Genomic DNA, 25,944 nt, shown 5'->3' on the forward strand with positions numbered 1-25,944 from the left:
GCCCAAATGCTGTGTTCAAAAATTCATTTCAAATGTTTCAAACTCTCTTTTTTCCCTGATCATGAAACTGACAACCTAGAAGTTATTTTTATATATTGAGAAAACAATTAGAAATTGCCCTCTCCTTGTTCCCTCTCTCTCTTTCTTGTTAAAAACGGAATTTTCGGAAACATGGCATATGCCCATTTATTTTGTATATGAAATTTATACCAAGTCTCATATCCCTAATCTGTTTCAAATTTTTCTTCCCTTTTTCCTTCTAAGAGAAATACCCCCCTGCCCCCCCCAAAAAAATACGCTTCAACACGTGTTTAATTATTTTAAATTAAAAGTGTAAGTACCAATTTTCATGTCTCTAATCTTAAGGGATTTCGAAATATAGCCATCTTCTTATAACAATTGTAACAGTCATCCTTTTTCCTTCCCATCTGTTTCTGTCCCTTCTAAAGGAAATGCCAGAAAGAAAAGCATATCTTTAATTATTTTAGATAAAAATACCAAATTTCATGTCTGTAATTTTTAAGGATTTTGAGATATGGCTATCCTGTTGTAACATTGTAACTTCACCCTTTTCTTCCCGCCTTTTTTCTTCCTTTGTAGAGGAAATATATATATAAAAAAAATACCTGTCTAATTATTTTAAATGAGAAGTCCATATACAAAATTTTCAAGTCCCTAATCTTCAGAGATTTAGAGATATGGACATATTACTATAACAATTGTAACTCTCCCGGCGGGAGCTCATGTGGTTCGGATTCCACGTTAATCAGTAGGTCCACGTCTCATATAGCCTCGCTGCTGAACAGGACGGTAAACTAAAAAAATCAACTCAATCCTTTCCGCTTTGTTCGTCGAGACTTTTCAAAAAATCCTTCCTTAGAAATATCTAACGTCACAAATCCTATGCACTGTCAAAATTTTGATTCTAGCTTTTAAGCGGTTTGGCCTGAGCTGTGTTCAATCACTGACTCACTCAATCACTTAGCACGTCTACTGTAAGATGTGCACTCACATATACGTGTTTTTTCTGTGTATCTTTCCTTGAAACCCTGAATTGGTTCCAAATAATCACTTGTTGCTATATACATATTACCGTATTTTTCCCTTGCTGATCAACTTTGGATCCGGAAGTTGTTAATTTCTACTACTTCCGGTTTGAATGTACAATTAACACATGACATGGAAAATATTCTTGGAACGCTGAACAATTAAAAAAGAAACGTCCCGATATATCTCTTTTTTATGTATGGTTATCAACGTTGAAGTCGGAAATAGTTCATTTCTATCACCTCCGGTTTGAATACAAGGTTTAAGGAACCAGATGGAGCCTATTCTTGGGAAAGAAAATCGATTCCATAAACCGCTTATTAATATCTCTTACCGTTCTTGCTCTAATACCTGTTAACAGATAAATAACTTTTCTATAAGACTTCCCCTCAGTGGTGACGTCAGTGGCGTATTTACGATTTTGTTTCGGGGGGTGCCTGAAAATGTGAAAATTCTGCAAGATATTTCATATACTTTACTATAGTAAGTAAGATTTCGGGGGGGGGGGCTTAACAATGGGTGACTTCAACAATAAGCTTTAACCAATCACTTAATTAATTCCTATAAGACTTCCAGTACTTTTGCATAGCATTGTTTAAAAATCTAAAAATTTAAATAAATATTTAATTTTACGTACATTTCTTGAAAAATAAAAGAGGCGTATGAATGAAAAGGAATGATTTTAACAGGCATCGTGCGGTGAGAATACAGGAACAAATGGGGCAAACTACAAACAATATTTTACATCAGAAATCTGGGATCGAATCCGGGAACTCATTCACCAGAAATGAACGCTCTACCACTGACTTATCGTCATTTAAAGTAGTGATCGAAATTCGAAATTATGAAAATGTATACTACAAAAGTTCAAAACAACAAAATACAAGAAGTCATTAGTTTCAGTTATCTGGATAGCTTCATGATTATGACTGAAGATTAGTTCCCTCTAAACACCGCATCATCATCCCAGAATGGCTTTGTTCGGTTGAGCTCTTGTTACATTCAATTTCAGTGTTAACATTTTGTATGTACACTCATGTCCAAAATAATTGTCGCATATCTATAATTGTCTTCTTGTAAGAGTATAATTTGATAATGATTTTGCAGTATACTTTTAATACTGAACTATGTGTATAATCGGAAAATGTATATTTGTGGTAAATTTCATAGAAAAAGATATAAATACGAAAATTAGAATGAGTAAAACAGAATATTGCTAAATGGACAAGAACGTTTTATTTTCGTTTTATTGTTCTTATTTACTGCTCTTTTGGCATGAAATTTGCCACATACATGTCTTTAACGATTATACACATACTAACATTATAAGAAACATCGGGCGAATTCGTTATCAAATTATATTCCTAGAACATCATATTTATAGACATGCGACAATAATTTTGGACATGAGTGTACATATATGCTTTGTTAATATTTCTGTCGTTTTTGATTTGCATTAACATTTTGTTATCTAATATAATACTATTTTTTATGTTGATTCCAATAAATGGGGCCGCAGTGACTCAGTGGTAGAGCGTTCACCTCTGGTGCTTGGGGTCCCAGGTTCGATCCCAGCCCCCGCCAAGTGAACTTTGTGGTGGACAATCACCGTGTGCGTGGGTTTTCTCGGGGTTCTCCCGTTTCCTCCCACTTTCTTCATTCCACCATTTCATTCATCACTCATCATCACCGTCTCCTTTAGCCTAACCGGCATAACCGTGGGACGTAAAACTTAAAGATTTCATTTTTTGATTCCAATAACCCTCGACTTACGTATATAATGCATTTCGTATACGTTTTATGTATTTTGAATTTATAAATTTCTCAACTGTAACTTTGAGAAACAGCGGTCGATCATTTTAAATATCTTGGAAGTATTTTGACAAGAGAGGATTACTGCACCAAAGAGATCAGGTCAAAAATTGCCATAGCTAAAGAGGCATTCAACAAGAATAGATCACTCCTTAACTTGTAGGCTTAGTATTGGACTAAACAACAAACTGGTCAAATACTATTATATGGAGTATTGAAGTGTATGGTTCGGAGACTTGGACATTATGGAAGTTAGAAAAGAAATATTTAGAAACCTTCGAAATGTGGTGTTGGAGGAGAAGCGAGAAGATAAAATGGACGGAGAGCAGTGGCGGATATAGAACGTAAAAACTGGGGAGGGGGAAGCCAGAACCCAGACTGATAGGTATATCATGAGTTTACGATATTTCAGGGGTCCTACAGAAGTTCCCAACTTAGCTCTCTCCGATAGATATTATGGTTAGATTGGACGTCGACATTGTGGACCTCAAGTATTGTTTTACACATTGCATAACAAAAAAATTACAACTGAAACCATATCTATTGTTTCAGAAATTTTCCAATAAAAAATAAAAGGCAACGCAAAAAAAAAAAAAAGAAAAGAAAAGAAAGAAAACTTTCAAAACTGTATAAATAATAGTTTATTACTTTTGTCGTTCAAAAAACTTTGGGGCCTTAGGCCCCATCTGGCCCGACCTAGATCCACCTCTGACGAAAGGATAATAAACGAAAATGTTTTATAAGGGGTAGGAGATATTAGGATGCTTCAAGCCAGTTTTCTTCGTAGGACACATCTTGCGAAATACTTGTCTTTTTCATATCACCATAGAACAGAGCTATTCAACCGGGGGTACACGTATCCATGAGGGTACGCGAAGATGTTTCTGGGGGCACATAATTCTAAAATAAGCATATTCCCAACATCTATTGAATTATCATAGTTGGAGAATTTTTTTTCTTTCCAATGGTTTCTCTGCGTTAACATCAATAAAAATAAAGCACTTAAATTGCTTGAATCCAGAATCAGCTCTGATTCTCGCCAGGGGCGGATTCAAGGGGGGACAATGGGGCAATCGCCCCCTCCCCCCAAGAAGAGAAAACTTCCTTATTTTATATATAAATAAAACCCATCCCAGAGTTTAGAGCTCTTAAAAGTAGTTCTAAGTAGCAGTATTACAACCAACCGCACCCCCCCCCAGAAGTCCGTTCTGGATCCGCCCCTGATTCTCGCACTATCGAAGATTCGACCAAGAATCGAGGAGTTCGGATCTCGCAAACAAACTTAGTCATCTCATTAAAAGGTTAATTCTAAAGGTACTTTTAGTTTTTGAATTTTTAACATTGTCCTCAGTGTGGGAATTATCAGGGAGGTTGAGGGGAAAATCCCCCTCAGTAGAACTGGATGTCGTCCATAAGTTTTGAAATTTCCTTGTTAACTTTTTCGGATGTGCACTTTATCCCCCTGTAAATAGTCTTTTGATTGGCACACTAATTGTCCTTTTATTGGATCTCTGTTTGTTTCCCTTTTTAATCAACAAAACATGTGTATTAATTTTAATAAGCTAATTTCGATTTATTTATTTATTTATTTATTTATTAACAGCTTCAAGGATACACAATTGGATAGTGAACTGTGCCTAGAGGTACGCGAGAAAAAAATAAAGGTAGAATAGCACTGCCATAGAGGGTAAGATGGAAGGAAAGCGAAGAGTAGGAAGAAGAATACAACTGATCAATGACTTTAAAAATAGAAGAAAACATTGGGAGTTAAAAGAGAAAGCTAAAGATCGAGAAACATGAAAGAAACATTTCCAGGCCCGAATCTAAGAAAGAATGAAAAAACTCATTAGTTCCAGGATCTGCCAACAGGCAGAATACCAAATAATAATAATAGTACGTGTGTAAGTATTGTTGAAAATAATCCAGCCACCCATCTCCCTTCGTCTTTGAATAGCTCTGCACGCTTACATACACGTTGAACTAGATCAAGCAAATGTGGATATTGATCGCCCAATTGATGTTCTATACTTAAATTATTAAATATTTGTATTACTAAAATTTCTTTACGTACAATTACTGGAGTCAACTGCGCCCTTATTTGAGGAGTACATGGGGGGGGGGCAATTTGCCCCAAGTTTAAGAAATACGTATATTTTAAGCAATTGTATACTAATGTATTAATGAAACTGTTATGTCGGTGGAGATCCTTCTCCTCTCCCCCCTTAAAGAAAATTGGAAATGACTTACAGTAGAGCGTCGATTATCCGAACGTCGGTCAACCGAACGACCGCTTAACCGAACTATGTACTCGCTCGCACCTGTTACTCTCCCACCCTACCGTCCATCATCCCCCTCACTCCCAAACCAAGTTTCCCACAGTAGTCGCCGCACTGAGCCACCGCTGGCGGAACATTGCTTATCATGGGGCCTTCATAAGGCGCTGCTGATCGGCCAAGCCTCCAGTCGCTGTGTTTCAACAATCAGCACACTTCTGTCGGTTTGGCACTGGCTGTAGAAGTACAGTACAGTACAGTACAGTACAGTTCGATTATCCGAACAAACCAGTTTTCCGAACACCCATGTCCCCCAATTACTTCGGATAGTCGACGCTCTACTGTATCTGGTAGCCAAGCTTTTTTAGACAAGTCTGTACAATATGTATATTATACCTAAACGAAACAACATGCAGCATTCTTTACTCTGTTATAAACTACACAGAGAAAAAAAAAACGTATGTGGCGCAGGTACGTAAAACGATATGTACGCTCATGTCCAAAATTATTATCGCATATCTATAACTGTCTTCTTGTAAGAATATAATTTGATAATGATTTTGCAGAGTACTTTTAATACTGATACTATGTGTATAATGGGGAAAAGTATATATATGTGGTAAATTTCATAGGGAAAGAAGTATAAATACGAAAATTAGAATGAGTAAAACAAAATATTGCTAAATTGAGAAGAAAGTTTTATTTTCATTTTTATTGTTCTTATTTACTGCTCTTTTGACATGAAATTTGCCACACACATGTCTTTGCCCATTATACACATACTAACATTGTAAGAAATACCGGGCGAATTCGTTATCAAGTTATATTCCTACAACAACATATTTGTAGACATGCGACAATAATTTTGGATATGAGTGTACACGCGTAAATTCTGTAATTTTTGGACTTAACGTACACATCTGAGTAACATCTACAGCAAACGTATGTTTTATAATATTTTCCGTAAAAGTGAACCATCTATACGTACTGTCCGTACGAAAAAAAAACTGCATACGAGTGATAAGGATTTCACACACATATGGACGTATGTAACAAATAACTAAGACATATGCACACGTAGGTAACATATGGAAAACTATTCGATGGCAGACATCCTTCAGCAGCATGATGTAACATCTAAGCATGAAAAAGGCAGTGCATATGTAACATATGGATAACATATGCTCCATACAGATTTCCGTCGTAAAAACATGGATTCCGTATATTTGTATAATATACCGCTGTCCGGATAACAGTTTTTTTTCTCAGTGTATAAAGGGTTGAAAAATATATAATTATATTAAGAGGCCTCATCCCGGCGAAATTAAAATACCGTTAATTTTACAGTAATTATGTGATATCTTCAAATAGATAAAAGATAATTGAAATGTGGAACAAAAGCGCCCTAGACTATATTATTTTGCGTAAGGTACCGTTATCACAAGTCAGCTAGTGGCTTTCCGTTTTCAGCCGTTTAGAAACGCGAAAATAAATGCCGATTTTCAAAATGGCTCGAAATCGAAAGCAGATAAGTGAGTCGTAATAACGGTATCTCACGTAAAATGATATTGTCTAGGGTGCTCTTGTTCCACATTTCGATTATCTTTTATCTATTTGAAGATATCACATAATTACTGTAAAAATTAGCGGTATTTTAATTTCTCCGGGATGAGGCCTCTTAACGTAACATATGGCATACATCTACATTGTAATTTTCGAGATTTACTGCATATAGCTGCAAATTAACGTGTCAGGAAATTAATGTAATTAATTGATTTTCCGACTCAATTTTTATAGTGCCTACTTTCGTACCCAGGACAAGTATAATTTTAAACACTTCACTTATTTACATTATTTTTGTTGTTGTTAGGAATCTCTTGGAATATATACACAAAGTAATTTTATGTAAGTGCTTGAAATAAAGTAGTGTGTGTATTTATTTCTTTTTTTAAGAATATAAATACCTTCACATCACTAATTTTAGAAAATTGGATAGAGAAAGATGCTTAAAATCATTACCCGTTTAAGACCTCATAAATTGCACTTCTCACAGGTATTTTGCAAAACTTGAAAAAAAAAAAGGAGTAAAATGTTCTTCTCCCCCTTTCATCCTTATATTCTGGATCTTTCGTTTTCCCCCTTCCGTTCTTTCTTTCCATTTAATGCAGAGTTTTGTGTGTGAATGGCCCTCAGATCGATGTTAGCGTAGTGGTTGAACGTTGAAGACCATCCGAAGGGGGCGCATTGCTTTTGTTCCTGAAGCACCATTTGAAAGCAGGTGCGAAATTTCCCAAAGCTTCATTCTTCCCTCTTTTCATATTAGTTTTCTCGCTTGTGAAGCGCTAATGGTTTCTCTCTACCTTTGATTTTGACATACTCTTCATTAGGTAAGGGAAGAAAAGGGGGGGGGTGACAAACGAGGGTGAGTTGGTGGTTGCACAGATTGTGGCTAATGTTGAAGGTAGAAGTGGCGGGGGAAGGGATCTGAATGTCCTTAACAGCACCCATAAAGTATTTGCTGTGATTCATTCATATATACACACACCACGATTAAACTCTCATAGCGCGGGATGATGGTCTTTTCTTATTTCAAAAATAATGTGAGAATGAAGCTGTAACTGGTGTATATTTATTGCTATGTATGGTCATTTAAGTCTTTCCTCCTTTTCTGAAGTAGTAGTGAAATAAAAGAAAAGTACTTTTACACAAGTTGCCCTTAAGAAGCCCCATCACGACAAAATTAAAATAACCGCTAATTTTACAGTAATTATGTAATATCTTCAAATAGCTAAAAGATAATCGAAAAATGGAACAAGACCTCGCTAGACAATATTATTTTACATGAGATATCGTTATCACGACTCACTTATCTGCTTTCAATTTCCAGCCATGTAGAAAAACGGCATTTATTTTCGCGTTTCTAAATGGCTGCAGGCGGAAAGCTACTAGGTGACTCGTGATAACGGTACCTCATGCAAAATAATATCTAGCGCGCTCTTGTTCCATATTTCGATTATTTTTAAAGATATCACATAATTATTGTAAAATTAGTGGTATTTTAATTTCGCAGTGATTAGGCCTCTTATATTGTATATACAAATTCCTTCAATAAAGCCTGAATATATCATACCTGATAATTCCTCAATAATAACTGAATATATCATTCTAAAGCTCAGGAAAGGGTAGTACAAAAGTAGATTGTAACCTTATTTTTGATGATAAAGCACTGTACAACACGATCTTGTCAATTATATTCATTGATTTATGTTTAACATTACTTTTTGAGCATGAAATCTGTGTGAGACATGATCTGCGTAAAATAGGAATCAAGCAAGTGCTTGAGTTTACATTTGAAGCTAGTGCCGTTTTCGGAAACCGAAACCAGGACCGCACGCAAAATAATGTTAAGTACACTCATTAGCTATTGGGAAACAAACGGAAAAGTGTATTAACTTACATTGATTTCTTCTTTTGATGCGTTAGTTATTCTCAAGATAAAGCTTGTTTATATATACAAAAGACAATTTTTAAAAATTTCAACATTAGTTATTATATAGGGCTATTATACTCCAATAATAAATATGGTTTAAAATGTTATGTTACACCCTTTGGTGGACCTTTCATGGCGCAGAAGAATTCTGATAATTTCTAGATGAAATTTAAAGAAAGAAAATAAAGGCATAAATTTTGTATGTAAATTTACAAACGAGACGGGACGAAACGTGAAAAACTTTTCGAGAATCGAAACGAGAAGATATTTCTTCGAAATTCACGTTGTACATAAAGGAGCTGTTCCAAAAGCGCCCAACTTTCCCGTTTCAGTCGTGCGCACACAATTTAGTGTGGGAAGACGTCATAGCCTAAGACCTTCAAATATAAGCAATGATGGCTATAGTAGAGCGGAAACGTGGCCAAAAATGGATCAACAATACAATGGAAATGCCCATAAGGCGCGCATTAGTTTGATATATTTTGTTTATATCGCCCAAAAGAGAGGGCGCGCTCTGTTGAGGTTTTATGGAAGTGAGACTACACACTGAACTCTACAAGCACCGTGAATTTCATTTCACTCGGGCCTTCGGAACGGGGAAGCAAATTGGGTCAATGTCAGGGAACGTACCATTTCCGATGCTCAGACTCGCTTGATATGAGGCAAATCTCTCAAAAGAGAATGCCAAAACCGTGTGTCTTATTTCTACTGAGTGGTATTGCTATAGATGAAATAAGTGGAATTGAATGGTTGTTAGGATTTCGCACATTGTCCACCATATCAAGAAACAAACAGGGATGTTCGCAGATTAAAAAAAAAAAAAAACTGATCATTGCACTAGCGTAACACGTGGTACAAAATAATTGATGTGTCACCTGAGCTCAACTTAGTTCCTCCTTTACTCCTCGTACTACTTAGGCAGTTGAGGTGATTATTATGTACGACGCAATGTGTTATACATAAGTATGAAGAAGGATTCGATTTTTTCAATTGTCGATTTCTTCATCCTCTGACAGGAATGGTTTGTCGTTATCACCCAAGAGTCTAGATTCGTATTCTTGTGAATAAAATAAATTATCGAAGAATGCAGATGTCTTTGGACGTGGTGCAATTGCTTTGACATTCTTAAGCACCAAATAATGAGCATGACATGAGCACAACATCCAACTATTCGTACTCTATTTGCACATTGATAAAAATATCCTATAATGCAATCGTTCTCTTCCCGAGCAACGAAAGTGCAGTGCTGTAACCGATTACTGTGCCTTGAGTGGATATGTGCACTACAAAGTAAAGTCTATGCTTCTATCAAGCCAGTTTGAGCATCGGAGATGGCACATCCCCGGACTTTGACCGGATTTTATCCCTGTTCCGCAGGCTTGAGTGCGATGAAATTCATGGTGCTTGTACAGCTCAATGTGTAGTCTCACTTCATCAAACCTCAACAGAGCGCGCGCCCTCTTTTGGGCGATATACAAAAAATAGATGGGTATATGTCAAAAACGTGCGCGCCTTATGGGCATTTTCATCGTATTGTTGACCCATTTTTGGTCATGTTCTCACTGAGCTACGGCCACCATTGTTTATACGTGCAGGACTTAGGCCACGACCTCTTACCACACAAAATTGTGTGCGCGCAACGCAAACGGTAAAATTGGGCGCTTTTGGAACAGCTCCTTTATAAAACGGGATGAGACGATAAAAGCTTTCAGAGAATCGAAACGAAAGAATATTTCTACAAATTCCGGAAACGAGAATCTATTATTATCTCACTTTTCCTTGTAAGGAACACTATTTAAGACTAAGATCAATGAATAATTTAGGACTCTCATCCCTTGAACCTTTGAATAAACTTTGTACTTTCAATTATTCAGTAGCCACTAACATTTTTGTGCAGTACTTTTATATCGGATCTGTAGTACATCTTCAACATGTCTACATTATTTTTTCACGAGCCATAGCAACGTCAGTTTAGTATAATGTAAAGTATGAGTTGTTTAAAAGTGAAGAAGAGAAAAATCTAAGTTTTGCAGTACGATGATTAAGCAGAGACTGAAATGTATGTGTGTTAGTTGAATGGAGGAAGTTCCACATCCCTACAATATTCATGTCTTGGCACATGCCCATGGAATGACACACTAGACACAAACATCATCAAATTTGTATCCATCTAACTTCTTGTGGATCTATCTGGAGGACAATTTCTACGTTCAATCCGTTATGTTGGATGTCCAGAATCCGTGACACTACTGTACATCACAGACGTTCCAACTTCCAATTCCGGGCAGTGTAACTCGCAATATTATTTCAAATATTTGTATTTCTGTATGAGATAAATGTTCACATAAGCAGATGTTTGTGTGTGAGTCTATTTCTTAATGTCAGCTGATTAACACATAATTTTAAATTGGATGTTACTTCTATCGTTTCAATTTGTTCATTTCTCATATTTTCTACCAATTGTGAAATTAAACGTTTGTATATTTCCATATTACTTTCGTCTTTTATCCGAATCAGTAATTTACTGTAAATTTTTGTTGCTATTTAATGAGTCTGATATGTTATAGATCTAGTTGTTCTTATTGTCAATAATTGTCCTTATGTTACACTTCTAATTTCATATAAATGATCAATATGCTTGCCATTCATTTATGTCCGTGAACCTGGCTCCACCCGCAAGTGCACTGATTTTAAAACTTATGCCAAATATTAGTGCACAATTATTGCTGACGACACCACATAGAAAGAAAAATAATGCTATGTATGTTATCATAAAAATTAGGGATCGATTATTTTCTTTTATGATACCGCTGTTAAATATTTTCGAATATATTTGGCATTCTGATAACACCAATAATTTTCTTTTTATGCAGTATCGTCAGCATTAATTTAACACTAGTTTTGTGTATGGGCTTCATCTCAATCGGTTAAGTGGGTAGGACTAGCATGAACCTAGCTCCATCCAGAAACTTTTTTTTTTTTTTGACGTTTGTGTAGCAGTACAATTTCTTTTAACACTACAGGTTGTCAGCATTAATTAGGCACTAGCTTTTGACATTTGTTTTGAAATTAGTTCCGGGGTGCGTGGGGCCAGATTCACTGCCCTCATTCATTTATACGAAGTTCGTTCGGAAAGTAAGTTCCCTTTGGTAATAAAAAAAAGAAATCGAGTACAGATAAAGGAAGCAATGTATTGCACAATAATCAATAACACTTACACTACTTTTCCACATAGCCCCCGTAATTTTCCAGGTATTTTTCATAGCGTGGTATAACTTTATGTATTCCTGCGTCATAGAATGTTGCGTTCTGTGTTGTCAACCATGTAGTAACATGTTCTTTTAACTCTTCATCGTTGTTAAAGCGCTTACTACCACAGATGCAAAAAGAGATGAAAGTCGCTAAAAGCGAGGTTGGGACTGAACGGAGGATGTCCAAAAACGTCCCAGCCAAAGCTTTCAAGGAGTTGTTTGGTCATATTTGCAGTTTGTGATCGGGCGTTGTCGTGAATGAAAGCCACATCTTTGGAGAGCATTCCTCTACGCTTGTTCCGTATTGCACGGCGCAGTTTCCTTATTGATTTTTACACCTCGTGGTAAAAATTCAATCAGTAAAATGCCTTGTTTGTCCCAAGACACTGTGCACATGACTTTTCAGGGTGTCAAGAATTGCTTTGGTTTAACCTTTGTTGGGAACGAAGTCTACCTCCATTCCATGGATTGCCGTTCCGGGGGTGTAATAAGAACCCAAGTTTCATCCCGCATGACTATCTGCGATAGAAAGTTTTCGGCATCATCATGATAACGTATTACAAAATCAAGTGCGTTGCCCATCTGTTGTTTTGTGTTCTTCCGTAAGAAGTTTAGCCACCCAACGTGCGCAAAGTTTACGAAAACCCAGTTTTTCAGTAAGAATCTCGTAAAGTACTGTTCGTGATATTTGTGGAAATTCAAGACTAAGAGCATTGATCGTAAACCTACGGTTGTTCTTAATCCTTTCTTTGACTACGCTCACCAGTTCATCGGAGACTACAAATGACGCCCATTCGTTCTTCGTCATTTACTTGATCACACGCCCTTCCTTAAATTGTCGGAACCTTCTTCTCGCCATTGAATTACTCATTGCACTTTCCCCGTAAACCTCGCAGATTTGTCGATGGATGTCACTTGGTTTTACATTCTTGGCATTCAGAAAAACGAATCACAGATCTAATTTCACTAGGGCGGGATTTTTTTAAATCATCGCTGCCATTGTAAACAATCACTGCGAACTACACGCAACATAGAGCGATCTCAAAATGGCGTTCTTCCGTTCTGCTTAGATCAGGGTAACTAGTGCGCATAAACGGAACTGTAATCTTCGCGCTGCTACAGAGAAAAGTCGAAACGGAACTTATTTTACGAACGTCCTAATTTCTCAGCTAAATTAAAACATATTTCATATACAATTTATTAATAGATAAAGCAGAAAATTCTTTGTATAGAGTTTCTAAATTTACCTAGTCGTTTCTTAAGATATATTCTCAAAATATTATTTTGCTGTACAATTATTGGCTTTAAGTATGTGTATATAGAATAATCAGCACGTGACTTAGTACACCATAATTTAGCATATTCTGTGCAAGAGCATTGTACACTATATGCAATATTTTCAAGTTAACAATATTTCTCAGTTGGAAAAATTTGTATTACATTTTTCTTCAAACTTTAGTAAGGTATTCGACTTAAAGGGACTTACTCAGAGTCGTGGGACGCGTGATTACTACCATACTAAAGAGTTCGTTTAATATAAAATTCCTGCAGTAAAGTCATCCCTTTAGTATGGCGCTAATCATACGTCAAAACGAGTCTGCATAAGGCCCTAAATTTTTATCAATGTTTATTCCTAAATATGTTATGTTTTCTTCTCTAATAAGATTTTTACATTGACACCTTGAAGTATATTCACAATTATGCAGTTTTGGTGATTTATTTGTTGAACATAAAGTAGATGAGAATATCAACCATCTAGTTTAGTCGGCAATTAATACTAACAAATTGTGACTGAGCCGTAAGCATATTTTATCCAATTCTAATTCAGTTTTTAAGAATGTTTCATCCTATGCTTTACCAGAAACAGTAAAGGAAGTATCATCTGCGAAAAGTTATATATACCCATCTATTTCTAGGTTACATAGGACATTAATATATATTAGAAATAGAACAAACCCTAGAATTGTTCCTTGTGGCACGCCATACTGTATAGTTCTACATTCACTTGGGAAATTTTCAATTTGGATACTCTGTTTTCTGTTACTTAAACAGATACCAAAGCAAAATAATGCTATTCTTAGTATTCACATTTCTCAAGCTTGCATAGCAGAACTTTGTGTGATATTGTATCAAATACTTTAGCTAAGTTAAAAGTACTTTAATTATCTTTTTTGTTATTATCCATGCTTTTATTATTAAATTTTGTTTATATATATTTAATAAGAAAAGCATAGATAATAACAAAAAGGTAATTGCAGAATTTTTGACTGCAATATATATAGAATAAAAGGAAACTGGAGGCATATAGGGCAGCGGAGCTAATTACGCCAAGTGTTCAGTACTGGGACGTTTCCGACGAAATCCGCTAGAATCCGTCTCCAATATGAACCGCGGTCTTGGACAAGTCTGATTTGAAGAATACTCCGGTAGACACGTTAAGGCGCCACGCCGTGAAATGTTGTTTGCTTAGGGAAGGTTCCGTGGAAGGACGTTATTATTTCAATAGAGGTAAGAATCCGTTATTAGTACCATGCTAACTCAAAACATTGCCGGAAATATACGCCTTATTTCGCCTCCGTCTAGGAACACTGTTTTGTAAGTGTAACTTCAGTATTTGTAATTCTATGGCTACTAAATCAATACCAAGCATGGTGCAACGAAATACGCTAGGGCCTGTGCAGGACTGACTGCAGAAGACAAAGATTGTTTCATTTGTCCCACATGTTCCACCTAATATCGATGTATCATAGTACAGTGACTCTGTTTGTTTATCATCTTATGAACTAAAACTTTTCAATTTGGAATTTCATTTCAACTTTGGAGATTATCGTTTTTACATTGTATCTTTTATCTTCATCTTGCACTTCGGTTATTCTATTTTTTGCTTCTGTTATGTTGTGTAGTAATATTTGAGCTCGTATAATACAGACGATGTAAGCAGTTGCAAGATCTATTACAGATTTCTAGTAGTATCCTAGAATAGGCGTAATTACCAGCACGTGTTGGTAAATACGCCACTTGGTAACACTTTTATTTTACCGTTGGTACAAAATAGGAGTGAGTTGCTTTATTACCACATTTTTTCTACACGCGGAAAAGGCTACTCTGCAACGCACATGTCTTGTTCTTTGTGTTTGATGAAAATTACGGCCATAACAAATCCAACAACTTTAACATGGCGTATTTACCACTTCGAAAACCATATCGAATCGTTGAAAGAAAACATTTTCTTTCATAAAAGCAACTCTTATATTGTTTATGTATTTTTCAATAGTTTGGCACAATTACTGAGTAATGAAATTGATATATAGTTTTTACGTCAGTTTCTACCCTCTTTTGTATATAGGTTTTATGACTCAAATTTTAAATTCAACTGGAAGGTTCGTATCTCTATGCTTAGGTTGACTATGTATTACAATGGCTTAAAGATGTGTTCTTTGCTTTTCTTGAAACAACAGAACAAAAGTGACTTTGTAATTTTCACAAGCAGTAATGGCATTAGGATATCGATATTAATTCCTCGCTTGATTAGTGTTTCTCTACAAGAAAACGCCAGGAAAATATGATAATACGAAGCACGTAAGGCAAAGGTTTTCAGACTTCAAAGTGATGCGAGATCTAAAGTTGTGTTTTGTGTATATTTATAATGAGCCGTAGAAGTGGCGGATATACGTTGTATAGTTGAAACAAATTGCAAACTCATTATTTCACTGGATAAAATTCTTTATCAAAATTGTTTTTGCAAAAATGTTACTAAGTCCAAATCCCAAATTTGATGACTCATAACTCGAGAAACAAAAGCTTTCATACCATAATTTTTCACATACTGTATTTTCATATACAGCAGGTTAGTGTATACTATCATACCCATTTTGATCCAGGTTGGATGAGTTAGGTTGATTTTTTTTTTCAAAATGTGAATCCCGAAATTTCGTTATCAACAACTCGGTAACCAAAACCTGCGCACCATAATATTTCAAAAGTTTTTATAGCAGGCTAAGTTCTACCTTTTATGCCAAGTTTGATCCTTATTGTATGAGTTTTGTTGGACTCGTATTTTTTTCTTTTTGAAGATATTACTACACCCAAATCCAAAATTTGATGACCCATAACTCGAAGACCAAAAGCTTTCACATCACATAATTTCACATGCTTACATATATTTCACATGAATAGCAGATCAAAGCATTCCATCATACCTATGTAGATCTAGAGCGGATGAGTTTGCTTGATTTTCTCCAAAATGTGAAACCCAAAATTTGGTTGCCCGTAACTAGGCAACCAAAACCTGTACACTATATTTCAAAAGTTTGTATAGCAGGTAAAGGTCTACTACCTATGCCAAGTTTGATTCCTATTACATGAGTTTGATTTTTTTTCGAATACCATAACTCGGAAACCAAAAACCTACACATCATAATATTTCAATACGTAGTAAGCTTCTCAAGGTCTATCACGATGCCAAGTTTCATAAATATTAAATGAGTTCAGTTAAAATCAATCAATGAAGAACGATAAAATGAACTTATATTATTATTATTATTATTATTATTATTATTATTATTATTATTATTATTATTATTATTATTAAGAAACACTTATAGAACACTTTAAAAATAATAGTGTTATCCATAAGAAGAGAAATTTCTCGCCATGCCTCAAATGTCGTCTGGAAAATGAGACGAGAATCGAGACGAGAACTATATATTCAAATTCAATACGATACGCGAAACATTACAAATCTCGTCTCGAAAACGAAACGAGACAGGAAATTTCAAGAGTCCCTCATGGGCAGCACTAGTACACTCAAGTCACTGTTTAGTGTTGTCTAATTCAGAGTATAAAGCTATAAATTGATAAAGTGATTGTAAGAATATAATGAAGAGCATTTATTTACATTTAAAAGTACGCAACTGTTGTTTGGTTCGGTTTTGTTTCGATTAACCGATTGAAAATGAAATGAAATGAAATCTTTGCCTTTAATGTCCCACGATTATGCCTGTTAGGTTAAGAAAGACCATAATTATAGCAAGTGAATTATGATGAACGTATTGGTGGAATGAGAAAGTAGAAGGAAATGGGAGTGTCTAGAGAAAACCCACGAGTACGATATTGTCCACCTCAAGCTTACTTGCCTTGGGAACGAACAGGTATCCCACCTATCAGATAGTTTAGTGCTCGGGGTCATGGGTTCGAATTAACCTTTGAAATTTTAAGTGTTCTCGATGTATCTGTCTTCTTGTCCTTGTCGTTCAAGGTTACTGGAAATAACTGTAAAACGAGTATTACCAAGTATAATGGAGGCAAGTTACGGAGATACTTTCGATGAATCAGGAAAAAACGTTGTCTGAGACACCACGTTCCACTTAGGGGTTCGAATTACTCTTGAAACCACGTTCTTCTTCATGTCCTTGCGTGTTTGTATGTCTACTTATGTTTTCTAATTTAAATTTGAATTCTCTTTACTATAGTATTTTACCATGACCGAAATCATCGTTATCGTAAACGTGCGCAATTTGTTCCATATAGAGCGTTTTGTACCTATTACTTAACAGAGTAGTTTTAGGGTAGTGGTGTGAGCATTCGTTTCGTAATTTAGGGGTCCTGGGTTCGATTCCCGCTGAGGTAATTACGGAAACTTTTATCATTTACAATATTGATACATTTGAAGTATAATGAAAAATACTTATTTCTTTCCGTCTTGCAAGTTAGAGTGGAAACGACTTTCTTCACAGGGGAAATACAACATGATGTCACATGTCTACAACCTCGATTCGTACTGTCTGAGAATGTAACGTGTTTAGCAAGCAATTCATGAATACATAAGGGTCATCCTTAGGGCCTAGAGTGATTCATAAATGTGTCTGAAACGTTAGTGTTTCCTAGGCAATTGTTCCCACCTTCTTCCACTATTACTACTACTGCTAGAAATAATATTTTCGTTCGCCATTTTCAACACGTTCTATATATCCGTTCAACCAAAATATGTAAATAATTAATTTTTTATATTAGTATGTACATTTTGTTAAATAATATAATGCACATATAATTCAAAGTATTTTATCCAAAGCAAGGGTATTATTACGTATCGTGATGAAGACAAATCTTACTTAGTTTCTGTTAAGGCATCCTAAGTTTCAATCTTCATATTGTCCAGGAGCTGACATCTTTTTCTTCAACCCTCTTTACGTTTGAGACACTAATCCTTCGAAAGTATCTCTTGTAAGACAATTCATCCTTAGACAGTGTCCAAGCCAATTTCTTTTCCTAAATCCTATCAACTTTAGTGTGCTTATTTGCATTGAAATAGGACGAATTATTGAGGTCTCAAATCTTCAGTAATAATAATAATAATAATAATAATAATAATAATAATAATAATAATAATAATAATAATAATATGGAAGACAATTTCTATATAACGACAGATTGTATTAAAATCAGTAAAATCACTCCTAACATTAAGAAAAGGTACAAAATAGTCAGGATCGGAGAGGAGTGTCCGGACCACCCGGATATATCCCCTGCGTACGCCCCTACAACTAGCTAAATGTTAAAAGAAAGGTTTCGAGTCAAAATTCATGTAGAAAGTAGGGCTACTGAACTCAAAAGAGCCCTAAAAAATTGTTTTTAAGTTTTACGTTCCATGGTTATGCCGGATAAGCTAAAGGAGACGTTGATGATGACAAATAGTGGAATAAAGACTGTGGGAGGAAACAGAACCTCGAGAAAACCTACACACAATGCCCACTGGGCGGGAGCTGGGATAGATATATGGACACAAGGTCCAGAGCTACTTTGCAAATCAGGAATTCTGTTATATTTGCAACCTAAGGGGAAATATGCTTAATACTTAATACGGATAGTTTGAGTCTTATCGAATTTTGCATTTTTAATACTTACAAATAAATTACTGCAAACCAATATTTAGCAGTTTCAGAAATCATTTAACGAATAATGAAATCGGACAATTTCTTCCTTCGAAGTAGTATTACGTATCAATCAGTGGCGCTGGAACCTAGGATCTCAGGCCCGGTTAGACTCCCAAAATTTTTAACTGGATTCTTCCCCCGAATGATCCATCCATACTTTAATTGATTTGCAGGTAAGACTACTGTTAATACAAAGTAGTTTCAAAACTCAGCGTAAAGCTTTGAGTTTACTTTAAATAATAACCTACTACATATACCGAATAATCTATCCATTTATTATTTGATACGCATATATGTAGAGTTATTTTAAGTAAGCAAGTACTAAGCAAACTTGTTTATATAATAACTCATTTTAGTTAATTATGAGATTATTTAAGTCCCGCGACTGTTACCTTCTCATCGGCGCCTCTGGTATCCGTATATTTTTTTCAAGTGCGTGTGTATCATACAAACAAGAAGTACTGTGAATGCAGGTATCCAAAGACTCCCTTTTGTCATTTCGTCAGCCAGCGTTTCGCCCCACTCCTGCACAAAAACACTCTTTACGATTTGTCCTTTTAACAGGTGGGGGTAACTTCATGCTGTTGTTTTAGCTACTACAAGGCGTAATTAATCTTTGAGCGGCGTTAGTTGGGTTGCCTATCTCACGGATTTTATATCTCAAGAATTATTGTGGCTCACTGTACACGGTTTGCAGATAATATGGTGCTTGTTGCGGAATGTGAAAAGAAAATGAATAATATGTTAGAAAACTTGAGGAAGGACTATGATGAATATGGGATGAAAATAAATGTTAGAAAGACATGGTGATTAGAACGAAGTGGTCAGTGCCAAATATAGAAACAGGACGAAGGAAATAGAACAAGTTTCTAGTTTTCGATACCTGGGTAGTATTAATTGTGATTATATGAAGTGCGAACGTGAAATAAAAGCAAGTATATGAATAATGAAAGAAGCCTCTGGGAGGAAGAAAAGTCTGTTTGTGGGATCTTGGATAGAGTTGTGAAAAAAACTTTTAAAATGCTTGGTGTGAAGTATTGTATTGCATTAGTACAAAAACATGGATTACGCAAAGATTATTAGAAACGACTGGAAGCTATCGAAATGTGGGTGTGGAGAAGAATGGAGAGAATTACCTGAATCGATCGGCAAACTATTAAGAGGGTGTTAGCAATGGTTGGGGAGAAAAGAAGAATTTTAGATATAATTAAGAAGAGGAAGAAAAACTGGTTAGAACATTGGCTAAGAAGGAACTGTATCATGAGGGACGTGCTAGAGAATATGGTAGCAGGGAAGAGAGGAAGTGGGCTACAATTCATGGACTTACCAAAACAGAAAATTGTAGGTGAAGACGAAAGGGTTAGGGGAAGATTGTGAAGCATGGAATCTTGTCAGATGCAGCAAATGACCTGCCAATAATGGAAGAATAACTATAATGATAATGTTGATTCTTTTCTAGAACAGAAAGCAAATTAAATTTATTCCTGTATCTTTCTTTTCCTTATAATGTTTTATTAGGTTACTTTCTTTATTTAAAACAAAAAGAAAATTAAATTCACTCCTGTATCTTGATTTTAGTAGTTTACTTTTCCGTCTCTTACTAGGATCAAATCTTGAACTTAAAGTTCATGAATTTCATGATAAATAGAGTAATTGTACAGATTCTGAAACTTTGTACAGATACGTAAACTCGACAACAGTAATATTTTGAATATAATTTTCGCCCAAACACGTCGTTTTATCGTAAAATATTGTATTTAGAATTAATTATGGATCACGTGTTGTATAAGCGTGGCTGATTGCATATGACTTAGATGTTCTATTGGCTTTATATCAACAAGTTTGAACGTTGACATTATATACATTCTTTTGCAAAAATTTTGAATGAATTATTGCAAGTCCTGTGAAAAATGTTCTTAGGAAATAAATAATGAAAATACACGATATAATATTATCAAGTTAAAGAACTGAGAACTAAAAACTAAAAAGGTACTAATAAAACAAAAATACACTTTGAAAGACTATGATTTCACATATGCATAATGCACTAAAGAGAAGAAAATACATTTTTTGACCTAGCAAAATGAAGAAACTAAGACTAAAACCGTTGGACTCTCTTCCTAAGGTAGAAGAGTAGTGTCTAATGGTTTTAGTCTTAGCTTCTTCATTTTGCTCGACAAAAAAAAAAAAATTCTCCTCTTTAGTGCATTATGTAAAATCATTGTCTTAGCTTCTTCATTTTGCTCGACAAAAAATATTTTCTCCTCTTTAGTGCATTATGTAAAAGCATTGTCTTAGCTTCTTCATTTTGCTCGACAAAGAAATATTTTCTCCTCTTTAGTGCATTATGTAAAATCATTGTCTTAGCTTCTTCATTTTGCTCGACAAAAAATATTTTCTCCTCTTTAGTGCATTATGTAAAAGCATTGTCTTAGCTTCTTCATTTTGCTCGACAAAGAAATATTTTCTCCTCTTTAGTGCATTATGTAAAAGCATTGTCTTAGCTTCTTCATTTTGCTCGATAAAGAAATATTTTCTCCTCTTTAGTGCATTATGTAAAAGCATTGTCTTAGCTTTTTCATTATGCTCGACAAAAAATTTATTTTCTCCTCTTTAGTGCATTATGTAAAATCATTGTCTTCCAAAGTTCATTTTTCTCTAGTACTTTTAGTGAATTAATTTGAAACTTTCATGGCTCATTGAAATGATAAGTACATTAAAGGAAAAAAGAATTGCCCCTCTTGCGATCGTGATAAGGGCGTAATATCGCGACAAATTCATTTCAAGAAAAAATTTTGCTTATTCCCTCGTAACTCTCGACCTACTCTTATACATAATCTATAGGGCAGGCGCGTTAAAATCCGTAACGAGTGAGAAAAATAGAGGATGGATCTAGTAGGACTTCAAGAAGTTTGGTTGGAAGCAAATAGAACTGTGAAGTCCGGAAGTTTTACGTTCTTTTACGGGGAAGGAAATAAAAATCACCAATTAGGAACAGGATTTTTCGTTCACAAACGAATAATATCAGCAATTAAGAGGGTTGAATTTGTTGACGACGGCTTTCTTTTATTACTCTTAGGGGTCGGGGATGAGATATTATTGTTTTAAATGCACATCCTCCAACTGAAGATAAGGATGACGATATAAAACACAGTTTTTTTTTTAAGTAGAATAGGTATTTGGCCAATTTCCTTAATATCATATGAAAATTCTATTAGGGGATTTCAGTGCGAAGGTAGGACGAGAGGATATTTTCAAACCGATTCTAGGGAATGAAAGTATGCATAGGGAAAGTAATGACAACGGTGTTAGATCCGTGAACTTTGCAACATCCAGAAACCTTATCGTGAAGAGTATAGAATTCTCACACCGCGACGTTCATAAATATACATCGACCTTACAAGACGGAAAAACAAATCAAATTGATCATGTTTTAGTAGATAGAAGAAGACAGATCAGCATAACTAATCTTCGGTCATTTAGAGGAGCTGATTTTGACACTAGTCACTACCTGATAGCAGCCATGGTAAGAAAGAGATTATCATTGAATAAAGGAAATATTCAATGTCCTAAAGCCTAAACCGTGTAACGTGGGTTCCTGTCACCACGGCATGGCGCGTCCTCAGGTTGCGGATCGAGGAGAAGGCCTCTAGATATAGAGGTTAGCTGCGAATATACTGAATAAGCAGTCGCGGACAGACGACTAGGAGTGGTCCTCCAGCTTGGGGGTTTGGGTAAGGCTAACACCCTCATCCTGTAAAAAAAGGTACTTGTTCAGAAACATTCACAAAAGCCTCGGACAAGGACTGATAACTTGGCACGACATCAGCAAAAGAAAATGGACATGAGATTTGGAACATGGAATATTAGAAGTCTTTATAGGGCAGGCGCGTTAAAATCTGTAACGAGTGAGTTAGAGAAATACAGGATGGACTTAGTAGGAGTTCAGGAAGTTAGGTGGGAAGGAAATGGATCTGAGAATTCCGGAAATTTTACGTTCTTTTACGGGGAAGGAAATAAAAATCACCAGTTAGGAACAGGGTTTTTCGTTCACAAACGAATATTACCAGCAATTAAACGGGTTGAATTTGTTACTGACAGACTTTCTTTTATTACTCTTAAGGGACGGTGGTGTGATATTATTGTTTTAAATGTACATGCTCCAACTGAAGATAAGGGTGACGATATAAAAGATAGTTTTTACGAAGAAGTGGAACGGATATTTGACCAACTCCCGCAATACCATATGAAGATTCTATTAGGGGATTTCAACGCGAAGGTAGGACGAGAGGATATTTTCAAACCGATTATAGGGAACGAAAGTTTGCATAAGGAAAGTAATGACAACGGTGTTAGACTCGTGAACTTTGCAACATCCAAAAACCTAAGCGTGAAGAGTACAAAATTCCCACATCGCGACGTTCATAAATACACTTGGACATCACCAGACGGAAAAACACATAATCAAATTGATCACGTTTTAGTAGATAGAAGAAGACAATCTAGCATAATTGACATCCGGTCGTTTAGAGGGGCTGATTGTGACACTGATTACTACCTGGTAGTAGCGATAATACGGGAGAGATTATCGTTGAATAAAGGTAATATTCAATGTCCGAAAACGGAAAGATTTAATTTAAAGAAATTAGAAGAGAGCCAGGTAAGAGAGGAATACCAGATTGAAGTTTCGAATAGATTCTCGGTCTTAGAAGACTCGGAGTGCACTAGTGTTGAGGATACTTGGATTGAAATTAGAGATAGCATTAAAAGTTCAGCAATAGAAAAATTGGGACACGCGGAAATACGTAGGAACAAACCATGGTTCGACCAAGAATGCATTAAACTAGCAGAGAAGAGAAAACAGGCAAAATTACGGTGGCTACAAAATCCGAATGAAATAACTACACAAAATTTCGCAGATATCAGGCGGGAAACTTCCAAAACTTTTAGAACAAAGAAACGGGATTTTTTGAAAGCTAAAATTAAGGAACTTGAAGATAATAGTAAAAATAAAAATATTCGGGACATGTATAAGGGGATCAGCGAATTTAAGAAAGGCTATCAACCTCGTGCTTATATATTAAAGAAATCTGACGGAACAGTTCTCACTGATACGGATAGCATCTTAAATAGATGGAAAGATTTCTTTGACGATTTGCTGAACACGCAGCCAAAAACTAATGTGCGTGGAGAAAAGGAGATACACACCGCAGAACCGTATATTCCAGAACCCAATCGAATAGAAGTGGAAGCCGCTATAAAGAAATTAAAGAAACACAAATCTCCGGGTGTAGATGAAATTCCGGCTGAGTTAATTTTAGCTGGAGGCGAAAAATTGTGGAACAAGATACACAAACTCATTCTCCTTATCTGGAACAAGGAAGAATTGCCACAAGAGTGGAAAGAGTCAATCATTGTTCCAATTCACAAGAAAGGCGACAAAACTGACTGTAATAATTATCGAGGCATTTCTCTTCTGTCAACATCCTATAAAATCCTTTCAAATATTCTGTTAGCAAGATTGACCCCATACGCAGATGAAATTATTGGAGATTATCAGTGCGGATTTAGACGAAATCGATCAACTATCGACCAAATATTTACCATTCGCCAAATACTCGAAAAGAAGTGGGAATACAATACCCCGGTACATCAACTATTTATTGATTTTAGAAAGGCTTACGACTCGGTTAGGAGAGAAACATTATACAACGTTCTTACAGAATTTGGAATACCGAGAAAGCTAATTAGATTAATTAAGATATGTTTAAGTGAATCCCAAAGTAAAGTCCGGGTAGGAAAATTTTTGTCCACGAGCTTCCACGTCGAAAATGGCCTGAAACAAGGAGATGCGTTGTCGCCATTATTATTTAACTTTGTGCTGGAATACGCCATAAGGAAAATCAAAGATAGCAACCAGGGCCTAGAGTTGAACGGCATTCACCAGGTTATGGCATATGCTGATGACGTAAATTTAATAGGGGAGGATAGGAGAACAGTAGAAATAAATGCAGAGATCTTATTAAACGCTTGCAGGGACATGGGTTTAGAAGTAAATGCAGAGAAAACTAAATACATGGAAGTGCGTCGGGACCGTAATACGCCAAATTGTGGAGGCGTTAAAATATTAAATAATGCTTTTGATAAAGTGGATACTTTCAAATATTTAGGATCAATATTAACAGACGAAAATCATATTCACGAAGAAATTAAATGTCGACTAAAAGCAGGGAATTCGTGTTACTACTCGGTTCAAAATCTCTTGTCATCGCGAATTCTGTCGAGGAATTTGAAGCTTAAAATATATAAAACGATAATCATGCCTGTTGTTCTGTATGGTTGCGAAACATGGTCGCTTACTCTGAGGGAAGAACATAGACTGAAAGTATTTGAGAACAGGATCCTGAGAAGAATATTCGGACCCAAGAGGAACGAGAATGGGGAATGGCGGAAGCTTCATAACGAGGAACTACATAGTTTATACGGTTTATCCAACATTGTTAGGGTCGTCAAGTCTAGGAGGCTTAGGTGGGCAGGTCATGTAGCTAGAATGGAAGAAAGTAGAAACGCTTTCAAAGTCTTAACTGGTAGACCCATAGGAAAACGACCATTAGGAAGACCTAGGCGCAGATGGGAGGATAATATTAAGATGGATCTCGCAGAGATAGGAATACAAAGTAGAAACTGGATGCAATTAGCTAAGGATAGAAGTCAGTGGAGAGCTTTTGTGAACGCGGCACTGAACCTCCGGGTTCCATAGGCCATAGAGTTAGAGTTAGTTAACCTAAAGCCTAAAACGGAGAGATTTAATTTAAAGAAATTAGAGGAGAGACAGGTGAGACAGGGATACCAGATTCAAGTTTCGAATAGATTCTCGGTTTTAGAAGGTTCAGAGTGCAATAGTGTTGAGGATACTTGGGTTGAAATCAGAGATAGCATTAAAATTTTAGCAAAAGAAAAATTAAGACACGCGGAAATACGCAGGAATAAACCACGGTTCGACCAGGAATGCACTAAACTAGGAGAGAAGGAAAAACAGGCAAAAATGCAGTGTCAACAAAATCCGAACGAAATAACGACACAAAATTTCGCATACCTTAGGCGGGAAACTTCTAAAACTTTTAGAACGAAGAAACGCA

General features: G+C 35.8%; 1 protein-coding gene across 2 annotated transcripts in view; it reads right to left on the reverse strand.

Moving 5' to 3' along the window:
* LOC145678727 (uncharacterized) overlaps positions 1-25,944 on the reverse strand; it is an 87,430-nt gene that overhangs the window by 49,341 nt on the left and 12,145 nt on the right. The window lies entirely within an intron of this gene.

The sequence above is a fragment of the Thermobia domestica genome, chromosome 2, assembly GCF_964235325.1.
Source record: "Thermobia domestica chromosome 2, izTheDome1.hap1.1, whole genome shotgun sequence".
Classification (NCBI taxonomy): Eukaryota; Metazoa; Arthropoda; class Insecta; order Zygentoma; family Lepismatidae; genus Thermobia; species Thermobia domestica.